Genomic DNA, 13,436 nt, shown 5'->3' on the forward strand with positions numbered 1-13,436 from the left:
GTCTACTGACAGTTTGGTATTCTTTTTGCAGCATGCAATACTGATCTGCTGCACACACCCTGATGAAAAATAACTTGTTAAGAAAAAGATCATTAGACATTCATAGGAATAGAATATATGCACATGTTTTAATTTGTAAATGCATACCCTGGACTAAGGTTAATATTTCAGAATCTAATGAAATTTCATTGAGCTGAAATGTTAACTTTGTATCTTTCTCCACACATACTTCCTAACCTGCTGAGCATTTCCAGCTGTTATTTGTTGTATTTCATATCTACAGAATCCACAAAATTTTGCTGTTGCAGCCTGGATTGGGGGTTATGTTCATTCTGTTAAGCAGCCAGAACTTTTTATGCTCCTGTTGGAAAAATGCCCCCTCAGATTCTGTGGTAGCCTTATGATCTGGCCTGGTCTTGGTAAAACTGATTTTACTAAGCAAAGTGAATGGATTGTTCAGCATCTTCTAAAAGGGACGGGAAAAACACAAAGGTTGATTTCAGAGACAGTCTTTAGTTTTATACACTGTTCTTTTTGTAAATTCTAATTTTATCTTAGGTTATCTAAAGTTAACTCTTAAATTTGTACTCTGTATTCTTTCCTGTCATAGTCTGTTTATCATTTCCCATAATAATACTTTTCTTTTTGGATTTGCCTTTTTTTTTATTCTGCACATCTTCCCTGGTTTAATACTTGCCCCAACTATTTAGTTTTAAATCATCTCTACTTTCCTAATCATGCAGCTGGCAAAAACACAACATTGTTCACTTGGAGATTGCCCTTTTGTAACAGATCACACTTAGCCCAGAACTGGTGCTGGTGCCAACAAAGTGCAGCCGACTTCTCACACCAGTCTTCAAGCCATGCATTCATGTTGCTAATGTGACGCCAATTTACTCTTGGCTCAGACTATAACCTTTCAGATTCTGCTTAATTTGGGACCTAACTCCTCACACTGACTGTGCGAACTTCCTTTTTTTAAACTTGCACATGTTGTTAGTATGTACATAGACCATGATGACTGAATCTTGCCTCTCTTACTTAAAGTTCCAGCCCTCAGCAGATGTCCTGAATCGTAGTACCAGACAGGTATAATGACTGCATCTTTTTTATTTTACATTATTTTTGATTGTGAAGTGAACTGGGAAAGAATTCTTTTACAACTAAAAAGCGAGTTACTAAAACTCAGTATTGTTTATATTGCTGCTTTGTTCAAGCAGTGAGGGAAGATTCCAGTGGTCTGTGTACAAAGTTGGCAGCAAGTTGCTGATTGATTTGTGCAGTTGTGGCCAGTTGTGGATGCCAAGGACCATCGGCTTGACAACTATTTAATTTGGCCCCTGGGTAACTGAAAAGCTTGTGGGTGTGAATGTTACTGTCAGAGACCGTAAAACTAATGAAAGGACAGATAGTCTCTCTCTCTCTCTCTCTCCAGTAAAGTATCTCAAGCCTGAAAAAAGCCAGTTTATTTTCTCGTACAAGTTGCTGTAAGGTGTTGCTTTTAACCAATAAGTCAGACCTTATAATTTCATTGGGCATGATCTGTGAGCCACCTGAGACCATCAGTGTCCATAACCCTTCAGTTTAGAGATTGACTCATTGTAAACCTTGTGGATCCAGTGCAACTACTGGGAAATCAGGGACCTATACAGATTTCAGTCCGGGGTCTGGTCACTCGTCATTCGGGACTGTCTGGCTAAATGTCTCAAAGGGTTGGGCCACAGTTAGTTTTGGGGATCCGTCTACTAAAAGTCAAGGGGAGTTATCAGAGGTCAGTACTGTGAGAGGGAGACTGGAGAACTTAATTTTGGTGATTGGAGTCAGGATGTTGGGATGCAAAGGGAATTACAGCAGTGAAGGGGAGGGCAACTCAACATATAATGGGAGAAGACAATAGATCCTGGGAGAAAAAGGGTTAATGCAGTGGAGTTTGGGTGGGAAGGATCATTGACTGGAAGCAGCCTTTTGTCTTCCATGAGTCAACAGTGCTTCACTAGATCTGGCATCTGAAGTAGGCAGAGGAAGACTAAGATACACAGGTTAAGTGGAGACTTCGGGAACTACATACCCTATGGGGCTCACATGGAGACCTTTTAGGAAGGGAATGTTGACTTTTGGAGATTCACCGCTAGGGATGCCCTTGACTGTGCTGGAACCCCTAACTGCAGGTTGTTTCTATGGACTTCACTGAAGGCTAATCAACTTAGTCCTTGATTCATAGCCTATATTGTTTGCAGTGCATGCAGTCTTTGGAACAAACATGGCTGGCACTTGGTGCATGTGATAGAGTGACATAATACTGTGCCATACAGAAACATGTCCACCCCTTGACTAATAGCTGCTGACAAGCAAGACAAGCTGTGTGGCTTTGTATCTGGAAGAAACAGCAAGTCAAAACAGAAGTATTATGCTCAAAGTGCAAAAAAGGCAAGGCACGTCTGGTGATTTGAACGAGGGCCAGGTGGATCTCCCATTGAGTATGAGGTCCCTGATTGGCATTGTTAGCCTGGGCCAATCAGGGAGTCCTAGCTGACTAGATTCAGAGATGCTCCTCATTCTAGGGACTGGCTGTGAGCTAGCTGGTCAGAGTCCATGTACAGTGCACGTGGACATAAAGGGTGACTTGGTGATGGGATACTGGCCTCCTTGGAGTTACTTCAGTGGTGATGAGAGTTAACACTATGCTCCTGAAGAAAATCCTGAAGAAATTCGTCTTTGAGTTGGGGTAAGCATTTCTGATATCATGCCTTTATTTGGGAACATTGACTCGTTTGATCCTGCCATCAAAGACTGGGCCCAATATATAGAAAGAGTTATTTTTTTTCAGGCAAATGACACTGGAGCAGATGAAAAGCAACAAGTAATTCTTCTGACTGTTTGTGGACCCGCAGCATTTTCAGTTATTAGGAGTTAACTTTCCCTGAGGCACCAGATACTAAAACCTTTCAAGAGTTGACGGATTTTGTCAAGGAATATTACAACCCCAGATCTCCTCTAATCCTTTTCGTTTTATTCAGCAGTTTGACAACCAGGGAATCTGTATCGGGATTTTTGACAAGGTTAGGATGACTGGCAGAGGCATGTCATTTTGGGCTAACCCTGTATGAGATGCTGAAAGATCATTTGGTATTTGGGATTAATAATATAACCATGCAAAAGTTTCTACTAGTTGAAGCCCAACTGGACTTCAAACAGGCATTACAACTGGCTTCATCTTTAGAAAATGTGGCAAGTGGAGCATGTGAGCTACAAGTTATCCTGACGGAAGCGGACACCCTCACCTGTCCGATTGAGTTGGGGAATTCCACATGAGTGTAGACAATTGCATATCCTGAGCAGAGGGACCCTAAGTCAGGTGACAGCAAAACCCCAAAACAAAGACGAGCCTCAGCCAAATAGCTAAAATGTTCTTGAGGATCCGGGCCAGCAAGCCATTGTAATTGCTGCTGGTATGCAGACTCGAGACAGCAAAGGTGTCCTGTGAGGCCTGATTTCAGGAAGAGATCTCATAGGCCGGTATCCAGGAGAGTGCACACCCTGGAAAGTCCACCTATATGTGATTTGGATCAGTTAAATCGCTTAGTAACATCCAAATCAGAACCAAACAAAATAAATATCTGGTTAAATGGTCACTTGTTTCTAATGGAGGTCGATACTGGCGCAGCTGTATCAGTGAACCAGTCTTTAACAAGATTTGGTCTGGACTCCAACCCTGAATTTTACACAAGACGAAGGCCAGATTGAGAAAATGTACCGGGGATTCATTACAGATTAAGGGTACAACTTCAGTTCCAGTCTTCTATGAGAAGCAGCTGGTGCAGTTACCACTGATTGCAGTAAAAGGCTCAGGCCCTAGCTTGATGGAGCGGAATGGGTTGAGAAAGATTCACCAAGATTGGCTCAACATTTTTTGATGAGAAAATAGCTGCCTGAGTGAAATCCTAATTAAATACCCAGAAGTTTTTCAGGAACATCTGGGGACTATCAAAGGAGCTAAGGCCACCTTACATGCACAGAATCCCTACAGTATGGAAACAAGCCATTTGGCCCAACAAGTCCAAGGACTCTCCAAAGAGCATCCCACCCACCCTGAGCCCCCTACCCTAACCCTGTGACCCTGCATTTCCCATGCTAATCTACCTATCACATTCCTGCACACAATAGACAATTTAGCACAACCAATCCACCGAACCTGCGCATCTTTGGAATTTGGGAGGAAACCGGAGCACCTGGAGGAAACCCATGCAGACAATGGGAAGAATGTGCAAACTCCATACAGACAGTCACCCCAGGCTGGAATTTTAACAGGTCCCTGGTGCTGTGAGGCAGCAGTGCTAACTGCTGAGCCACCATGCTGTGTTGACCAGGAAGCAATTCTGCAGTTCTGCAAGGCCCGCCCAGTGTCATTTGCATTACATGCAAAAGTAGAGGCAGAAATCAAGAAGCTGGAAAGCAAAGGAATCATCGAACCAGTACGGTTTACAGAATGGGCAGCACCGGTTGTGCTGGTTGTGAAGCCTGATGGGTTGCTTCACCTTTGTGGAAATTTTAAGCAAACGGTAAACCGTTTCTTGCAGCTGGACATATACCCAATCCCTTGCACAGAGGACTTGTATGCAAAACCAGCGAGGGGGGTTGACCTTCACAAAGCTGGACATGAGATCTGTGTATCTGCAATTGCGACTAGATGAGGAGTCCCAGAAGTATATCACACTTAATACCCATAAGGGTTTGTACCAATATACAAGACTGCCATTTGGGGTATCATCAGCCCGTGCCCTTTTCTAGTGGACGATGCAGAACATTTTACAAGGTCTGCCCCAGGTTGCCATTTATCTGGATGAAGTGCTAATAACAAGGAAGACTGATAAAAAGCACTTGGAGAACTTGGACATAGTGCTTAACTGTTTCTCCCAGGTGGGCGTATACCTTAGAAGGGAAAAATACATGTTACAGGCATCTCAAGTGACCTGCTTGGGTTACAGAGTTAACAAGACCAGGTTACACCGATTGGAAGACAACATGAGGGTGATCAAAGGTGCCCTGCTCCCACGTCTGTACCGAAGCTTAGATCTTTCGTTGGGTTAGTGAATTATTATGGAAAATTCATACATAACCTGGCCTCCATCTTGACACTGTTACATCTGCCACTGAAAAAGGGTCAGCCTTGGAAATGGTCGGGTAGCCAAGAGGTCTCCTCTAGGGAAGTGAAAAAGCATCTTTCATTGTCTAAGGTATTGGCCCTCTACGATCCCAAGCAAAATGTGGTGCTGACATATGATGCCTACTTGTACGGAATTGGGGTAATGTTGGCTCAATGGTGGCCCAATGGAGAGGAATGCCGGATAGCATATGCTTCCCAGACTTTGGGTGATGCCAAATGCAAATATGCCCAGATAGAGAAGGAAAGTTTAGCGGTCATCTTTGGTGTGAAAAAGTTCTACCAATACCTCTAAGTACGTAGATTTGTAATAATAATGGACCACAAACCCCTGCTAGATCTACTTAAAGAGGACAGGGCTGTACTGCCCATAGCTTCTAGTCGAATTCAGCAATGGGCCCTTATTCTCAGTGAGTACAATTTCTGCCTGACTTTTAGCACCCGTTGCAGCTGAGCTTCCTCCTCCCCAAAGTCCTTGTTCTCCTCCATGGAAGACTGTTTGTGTTCCCCCAATTCCTCAGCATCTATTGCATTGCCTCATTGACTGCTGTAATGTGACATCTTATGGCGGACCATACTGGAAGCCGAACTGCAGACTGGTCCAAGCAGTGGAACGGCACCTTCAGCAGCCCTATTGTCTACTCTACCATGGTCCTTATCACAACATGTGTAACATCAATGTTCCTGCAAAGCTGTGCGGCTGCATGGAGGGTCAGTACATGCTGATCAGTGAGCAGGTGCAGTGATTTCTTGTTCTGGAAGCTTTCTGAGGTTCACGCAACGGCAGGAAAAATTAGAACATAGTCACATTGTATCTGTACTCAGCAGGAGTGTTATGATCTGTGATTGTCATAGGTAGCCTTTGGCCCCAAATAACCAGCCTCGTAAGGCACCTAGATCTCAAAAATACCAGGTACATGAGAGTGCTCCAGGATATAGGAGTAATGGCAGCTACCATGTTAGCGGGCTAACACCTCCAGGAAGTGAGGTCACCAGATCACCTGTACATTCATGAAATGGAATCCTTTCCTAATGATGAATTACACAACATGTGATATGGCCTTCACAGTATCAAGCTATGTTCCTGAATCCTACTGCCAAGATTGCAGTATGAAGCTCGTCTTCCAGAAATGGAATGAACTGATGTGATCTTGCAGAGATAACATTGGTCATAGTCCTGATGTATTTGTCAGTTGTTGATTCAGAGATCTGAAATAGGTCACTTGTTGATCCCTAAGAAGAACCAGACGTGAGGAAGTTCAAAGCAGCTATCATCTCCGAATTCACTGGGGACATGGTAGTTTACAGTCCTCAGGTCCTATGCCTGCATCAGTATCCTGAAACATACAGAACCTGCATTGACACTGCACCTCAGTCATCCCCAGAAACAGAATTGAACCTAAAAATTCTGGTCCTCCTGATGATCCCATGCATCCTGAAGGGCTCTGTGGCTGTGACATCTCCCTGAGCTAGGAGCTCCTCATCCTCCACAGTAGGCCTGCTAATGCTTTTGCACTTGTCATCTGCCCTAGTTCTCCTGTAACCACCTTCACCTTATTAGGTGAAGCCATGGCAACCTACATCCCACCAATGATTAAGCACAAGACTCCAGGTGGAAATGAACTATGTTGGGAACATAAAGAGTGCGAGATGTTCTTAGGTCTCAGGACAATCAGTTGTAGCATACCCCGCAAATGAGGGCCACACACATTTCTCCACACAGTGAGACATGCTGCACCCTGAAAAGAGGGGAATGTCTCCATCATTCATTCAGCTTCAGCCTCAGCATGCACAGCAACTTGGTGAATGTGCCACACCAGATGAGTGAACAACACATTACATCAAAAGAGAGTGCCTCCTGCACTCTCACCCTCCTTCCCATCCCAGACCATATCTATCAAGTAACTTTTTATTGCATTTAGTACAGACCATCGTTAGACTTACATGACAGGTGAGGTCCATGCTGTGGCCTAGGTAGTAGCATTCAGAAACAAAGCTGTTTTCCCCAGGTAAAGGGTACCATTGGTGGTCTCCACCTCCCATAGCACCCTTTGAAGCTGCATGATTAATAGTTCACTTTGGTCACCCTTGGCTTATTTTTAAGCCACTAACTTTAGTATCATTGAGATGTCAATGTCTAATTTACAAGGTCACATGATGAAGCAAATTGCCTTTGATCAGCATTTGAGCCCCAAGCACATTCACTCTGCATACATCGCAAACATACAGTGAAGCTTGCAAGAGCCTGCTTCATTTTTTTTTGCCCTTTTAATGACCTTGTGCCCAGCATATGTGGAACCTGCGCTTTTGATTGTTAAACTGGCATTGACTCCGCTAACTTTGGGCATTGTCCCAGCCATTTTCCCATTAAATTTTGCATCTAAAGAACAACAGGTGATGGCAGGTAACATAGCTCACGATGAACACTGTAGCATTGGGCTCTGCCTGGTCACTAGGTAAACCCCTCACCAAGCATCTATCTCCCCTTGTACAGCATCCTATCCTGACAGCTGATTCCCATACATCCCCCCCAAGTGAAGTCCCACTACATTAGATTTGACTTTCAACTGACCTCAACAACCCCTCAGCAGGATATAGATCGGTTGGTGACTTGGGCAGTGAGATGGCAGATGGAGTTTAATCCAGAAAAATGTGAGGTAATGCATTTTGGAAGGTCTAATCCAGATGGAAAATATACAGTAAACGGCAGAACCCTTAGGGGAGATGATGGCCTAGTGGTATTATTGCTGGACTGTTAATCCAGAGGCCCAACATTACACCTTAGTGATGCATACCCTGATAGCGATGAGGTTTGTCAAAAGATGCAGCAGGATATAGATCAGTTGGTGACTTGGGCAGAGAGATGGTAGATGGAGTTTAATCCAGAAAAATGTGAGGTAATGCATTTTAGAAGGTCTAATCCAGATGGAAAATAAACAGTAAATGGCAGAACCCTTAGGGGAGATGATGGCCTAGTGGTATTATCACTGGTCTGTTAATCCAGAGACCCAACATTACACCTTAATGATGCATACCCTGCTACTCTACACTCTCCCTTTGGAGACCAGTGGTCATGGCCAGTAAACCCACTCCTGTAGCCCATAATACCCTTCAATGCTGAATAAAAACTGAAAGAACTGCAGATGCTGGAAATCAGAAACAAAAACAGAAATTGTTGGAAAAGCACAGCAGGTCTGGCAGCATCTATTGAGAGAAATCAGAGTCAATATTTTAGGCCCAGTGACCCTTCCTCAGAACTCAGAGTTCTGAGAAAGGATCGCTAGACCCAAAACACTGACTGAGTTTTTCCAGCAATTTCTGTTTTTGTTTCTGATGCCCTTCAATGCTGTTCTGCCTACTACCCCATACACCTTGTGCTCCCACCCATTTCTACCTAAACAAATGCCTCTTCTTTCCCTTACAGTTTTGACTCCCCCATTCCTTTTGCTGATCCCCCCTTTGCTGCCTACATCTTCCTTAATGATCAACCAAAGACTGTATTCACCCCAGAATTGTGACCAGCTTCAACGAGCAGCTCCTAGTCATGACTGACCAGACATATCACCCTTTGTGTTTGCAGCTCCCTGACTGATTAAACATGATTCCCATGACTGCTGCTGCTGACCTTCCAGGACTAAACATTGCACACTCCCCAGATTGTAGTCAGAAATGTCCCCTGACTGGAACTCCTTTTTTAATTCATTCATGAGATGTGGACATTGCTGGCTAAGCCAACAGGCCACCTACGAGTCTCATTGCTGTGGGTCTGGAATAATATGTAGGCAAAACCAGGTAAGGACAGCAGTTTCCTTCCCTAAAGGGAATTAGTGAACCATATGGACTTTTCTGACAATCAACAATAGTTAGACACTTAATTCCAGAATTTTATTGAATTCAAAATCCAGTCTCTTCCTTCATCAATGGCATCATCAATGCAAGGAATGGATGCCGCATGTAAGCAGGTAGAGACTGAGTGCATGAGTGCTAAGAGAAAAAGTGAGCAGGCCTGAGATGCAGCGTGATCCAATCTGTGAGCACACAGAGTCTGCTGCTGTCTTTCAATGCTAGTTGATGACGCGCCTCTGATACAAGTGTTTCCTCAGAGGCTTACAAGCATACTGGAGAGGTGCAATGATAGTTGTGAGGGACTGGCAAATGTTGGTTGCCAATGTCCATGGACGAGATATGAGTGCAGGTGGTGCCTGTGGAACGTGCCCTGAGATGCTGTTTGGTGGCAAGACAAATGGAGGCTCCTCACAGTCAGCAGCAAGCTCAAATCACCTGGTACTATTCTGATGTACATGTTGAGAACTCTCAATCTCTTGTTCATTTGTCATGTTTTGTAAAATAGGAAGCTGATTATCAATCAGCTAAGGTGAGACATCAATAAGGCATTTAATAAAGTTTAATTCTTAACTGGCAACTTGTGATGTGCACGGCATCTAAAATGTGTCAGGTTTTGGATCCACAAGACATCCAGGACAGTCAGATCTGCATGAAGTACTAGAGGGTAGCAGTCCTTGAACAACATGTCGCTGATTTGGAGCAGCAACTCGCTTCACTTCACACCATACAAAAAGCATGCGGCTTTCTGGAACAATTGTACCAGAGAATGGTCACTCCATACTGTGATAGGCAGGCAAGGGGGAGTATAGAGATGACAAGTGAGTGGGTGACCATTCGCCAAAAAGAAAAGAGAAAGCAGGTCCAGGAAACCCAGGACTCATTGGAGCGATCTAACAGATATGAAACTTTAGATGCTATTTAGTGAGCAACATGACTGAGTCAGGATGGAACAATCGAGGGAATATCATAGTACTGTGGCATCTGATGCTACTCTGGGAAAAGAGAGGGAGGCCAACTTGCAGACTAGTATGGTAGCATTAGTAGGTAACTCATTAGTTTGAGGGATAGACAGTCTAGTTTGCAGCCAAGATCATGAGTCTCATATGGTCTGTTACGTCCCGGGGGTAAGGGCTCAGGACATAACAGAACAGCTGGATAAACTTCTGGAAAGGGACGGTGAACAACCAGTGATTATGAATCATGTAGGAACCAATGACATTGGGAAGGACTGCTTGGAGGTCTTTGAATGGAAGTTTCAACAGTTAGGAAGTAAATTGAAACACAAGACCTCCAGGGAGTAATCTCAGAAATAATACATGTGCCAGGAGCTTCACCATTTAGGCAGAGGCAAATCAGGGAGGTAAATATCTGGCTTCCGGAATAGTGTTCAAGGGAGGGGTTTAGATTTTTGGGACATTGGAATCACATTTGGGCAAGGAGAAAGTTGTTCAGAAGAAATGGGCTTCACCTGCATGGAAACAGAACTAATATCCTGGCTGAGAGAGTAAAAAGCGTAGTTGGTGTAGATTTAAACTTGTAAGGCAGGGGAGAGGGTTGACTATTGGGCCTAGTCTTGGATATCCAGAAAGGGCAAAAGAGAGAAGATGGGAATCAAGGAAGAGGAAGTGAGGGAAGGCTTAAGTGTTGACAGTGAACAATGAAATGGTCACGTTCCATTTGGCATGAAAGAAGTAACAGCAGTGTTAAATTGTATGTATGTAAATGCATGGAGTATAGTGAACAAAACTGGGAAACTGGAGGCAGAAATTGTTCTCGGGGAATATGACATGGTAGTGTTGACAGAAACGTGGCTCAAGCCAGAACAGGACTGGAAACTTAACATAACAAGGTGTAAAGCTGGATGAACACAGCAGGCCAATTTTTCTGAAGAAGGGTCTAGGCCCGAAACATCAGCTTTCCTGCTCCTCTGATGCTGCTTGGCCTACTGTGTTCATCCAGCTCTACACCTTGTTATCTCAGATTCTCCAGCATCTGCTGTTCCTACTATCTCTGGAAACTTAACATCTCAGGGTATAAGGTTTTTTGTGGAAATGGGGGGTGGGGGGTGGTGATGGTGGAGGTTGGTAAAAAGGGAGATGTAGCAGTCTTGCTCAAAGATAGTATCATAGCCCTCGGACGAGATGTAGTTCCTGAATTAGAATCTATATTGTTACAGGTTTGTAATATGTATAAATGATTTGGAGGAGAATTTAGCTGGTAGTAAGTTTGCCGATGATAGAAAGGTTGGTGGAATTGCGGATAGCGAAGAGGTCTGTCAAAAGATACAGCAGGATATAGAACCGCTGGAGGTAGTGGAAGCAGATACTATAGTGATTTTTAAAGGGCATCTTGACAAATATATGAATAGAATGGGATTCTTAGGGGAGATGATGGCCTAGTGGTATTATCGCTGGACTGTTAATCCAGATACCTAGATAATGTTCTGGGGACCTGGGTTCAAATCCCGCCACGGCAGATGGTGGAATTTGAATTCAATAAATATCTGGAATTAACAGTCTAATGATGACTGTGAATCCATTCTCAATTGTCGGGAAAAATCCATCTGATTCACTAATGTCCCTTAGGGAAGGAAACTGCCATCCTTACCTGGTCTGGCCTACATGTGACTCCAGACACACAGCAATGTGATTGACTCTTAACTGCCCTCTGGGCAATTAGGGATGGGTAATAAATGCTGCATAGCCAGTGACACCCTCGTCCCATGAATGAATAGAAAAAAGAGTACTGATAGGCAGAGGGATCTGGGTGTACAGGTACACAGGTCACTGAAAGTGGCAACACAGGTGGAAAAGGTAGTCAACAAGGCATATGGCATGCTTATCTTCATCGGCTGAGGCATTGAGTTTAAAAATTGGCAGGTAATGTTGCAGTTTTATAGAACCTTAGTTAGGCCGCATTTGGAATATTGTGTTCAATTCTGGTCACCACCGTACCAGAAGGATGTGGTGGCTTTGGAGAGGGTACACAAAAGATTTACCAGGATGTTGCCTGGAATGGTGGGCATTAGCTGTGAGGAGAGTTTGGAGAAACTTGGGTCATTTTCACTGGAATGACGGAGGTTGAGGGGGGACCTAATAGAGGTCTACAAGATTATGAAGGGCATGGACAGACTGGTCAGTCAGAAGCTTTTTCCCAGGATGGAAGAGTCAGTTACCAGGGGCCATTGGTTTAAGGTGCAAGAAGCAAGGTTTAAAGGTGATGTATGAGGCAAGTTTTTTTACACATTAGTGGAGGGTGCCTGGAACTCGGAACCGGGGGAGGTGGTGGAAGCAGATACTATAGTGATTTTTAAAGGGCATCTTGACAAATATATGAATAGGATGGGATTAGAGGGATACGGTCTCTGGAAGGGTAGGGGGTTTTAGTTGTGATGGGCAGCATGTTGGTGCAGACTTGGACGGCCGAAGGGCCTGTTCCTATACTGTAATTTTCTTTGTTCTTTGTTCTAGGTGAGAAACAGGAAGAGAGCAGTGACCTTGTTGGTTATTTATTATAGGCTCCCAATTACTGAGGGGAAGTAGAAGACAGCATTTGTAGGCAGATTATGGAAATCTGCAGGATAGGCAGGGTTGTGATAGTTGATTTCAATTACCCTAGGGTAGACTGGGAAAAGGGTAGAGTGTTGGTCATGGAAGGGAACAAATTCCTGCAAAGTGTACAGGAGAACTTTCTGGAACAATATATTTCCAGTTCTACCAGGGAGGAAGCTATGCTGGATCTGGTCCTAGGAAACGAGGCGGGCTAAGTGGAGAATATCAGAGTGGAGAAGCATGTTATGTGATCATAATATAATAAGTTCAATATTGAATTGGAACAGAATAAAAATCAGTCAAGGATTAAGATCCCAGATTGGAAAAGGGCAGACTAAAAGTTGAACTGGAGCAAGTTGATTAGAAACACATTTAGGTAGATAAAGCAGTGAATGAAAAATAGGAAACTGTCAAAAGAGAAATGAATAGGATGCAAGCTAGGTATATACCCATGAGAAATCAATACAGGATCTCCAAAGCTATTGTTGAGAAAATAAGGAATAAAAAGGAAGCACATGAAGCACAACAATAATAGAAATTGAAATTAGGAAGAGTACCTCAAAGCAAGAATGAGGTGAAGGCTGGAAAACGGAAGGCTAAGAGGAAGCATGAGGACAGGTTGGTAGCCTGCGCTAAAACAAGTAGTAAAATGTTCTTTAAACAAATCGATAGTAAAAGATTAGTGGAGGATAGAGTGGGGCCCAAAAGGAACAAGCAAAGTAAGTTTGTCACTAAAGCAAACAAAATGACTGATCTGCACATCCGTCAACTTGGTCTATTGCATCCGCTGCTCCCAATGTGGCCTCCTCTACATCGGTGAGACCAAGCGGAGACTTGGAGACCGTTTTGTAGAGCATCTGGGCTCTGTTCGTGACAAA

The sequence above is a fragment of the Rhincodon typus genome, chromosome 10, assembly GCF_021869965.1.
Source record: "Rhincodon typus isolate 14 chromosome 10, sRhiTyp1.1, whole genome shotgun sequence".
Taxonomy (NCBI): Eukaryota; Metazoa; Chordata; class Chondrichthyes; order Orectolobiformes; family Rhincodontidae; genus Rhincodon; species Rhincodon typus.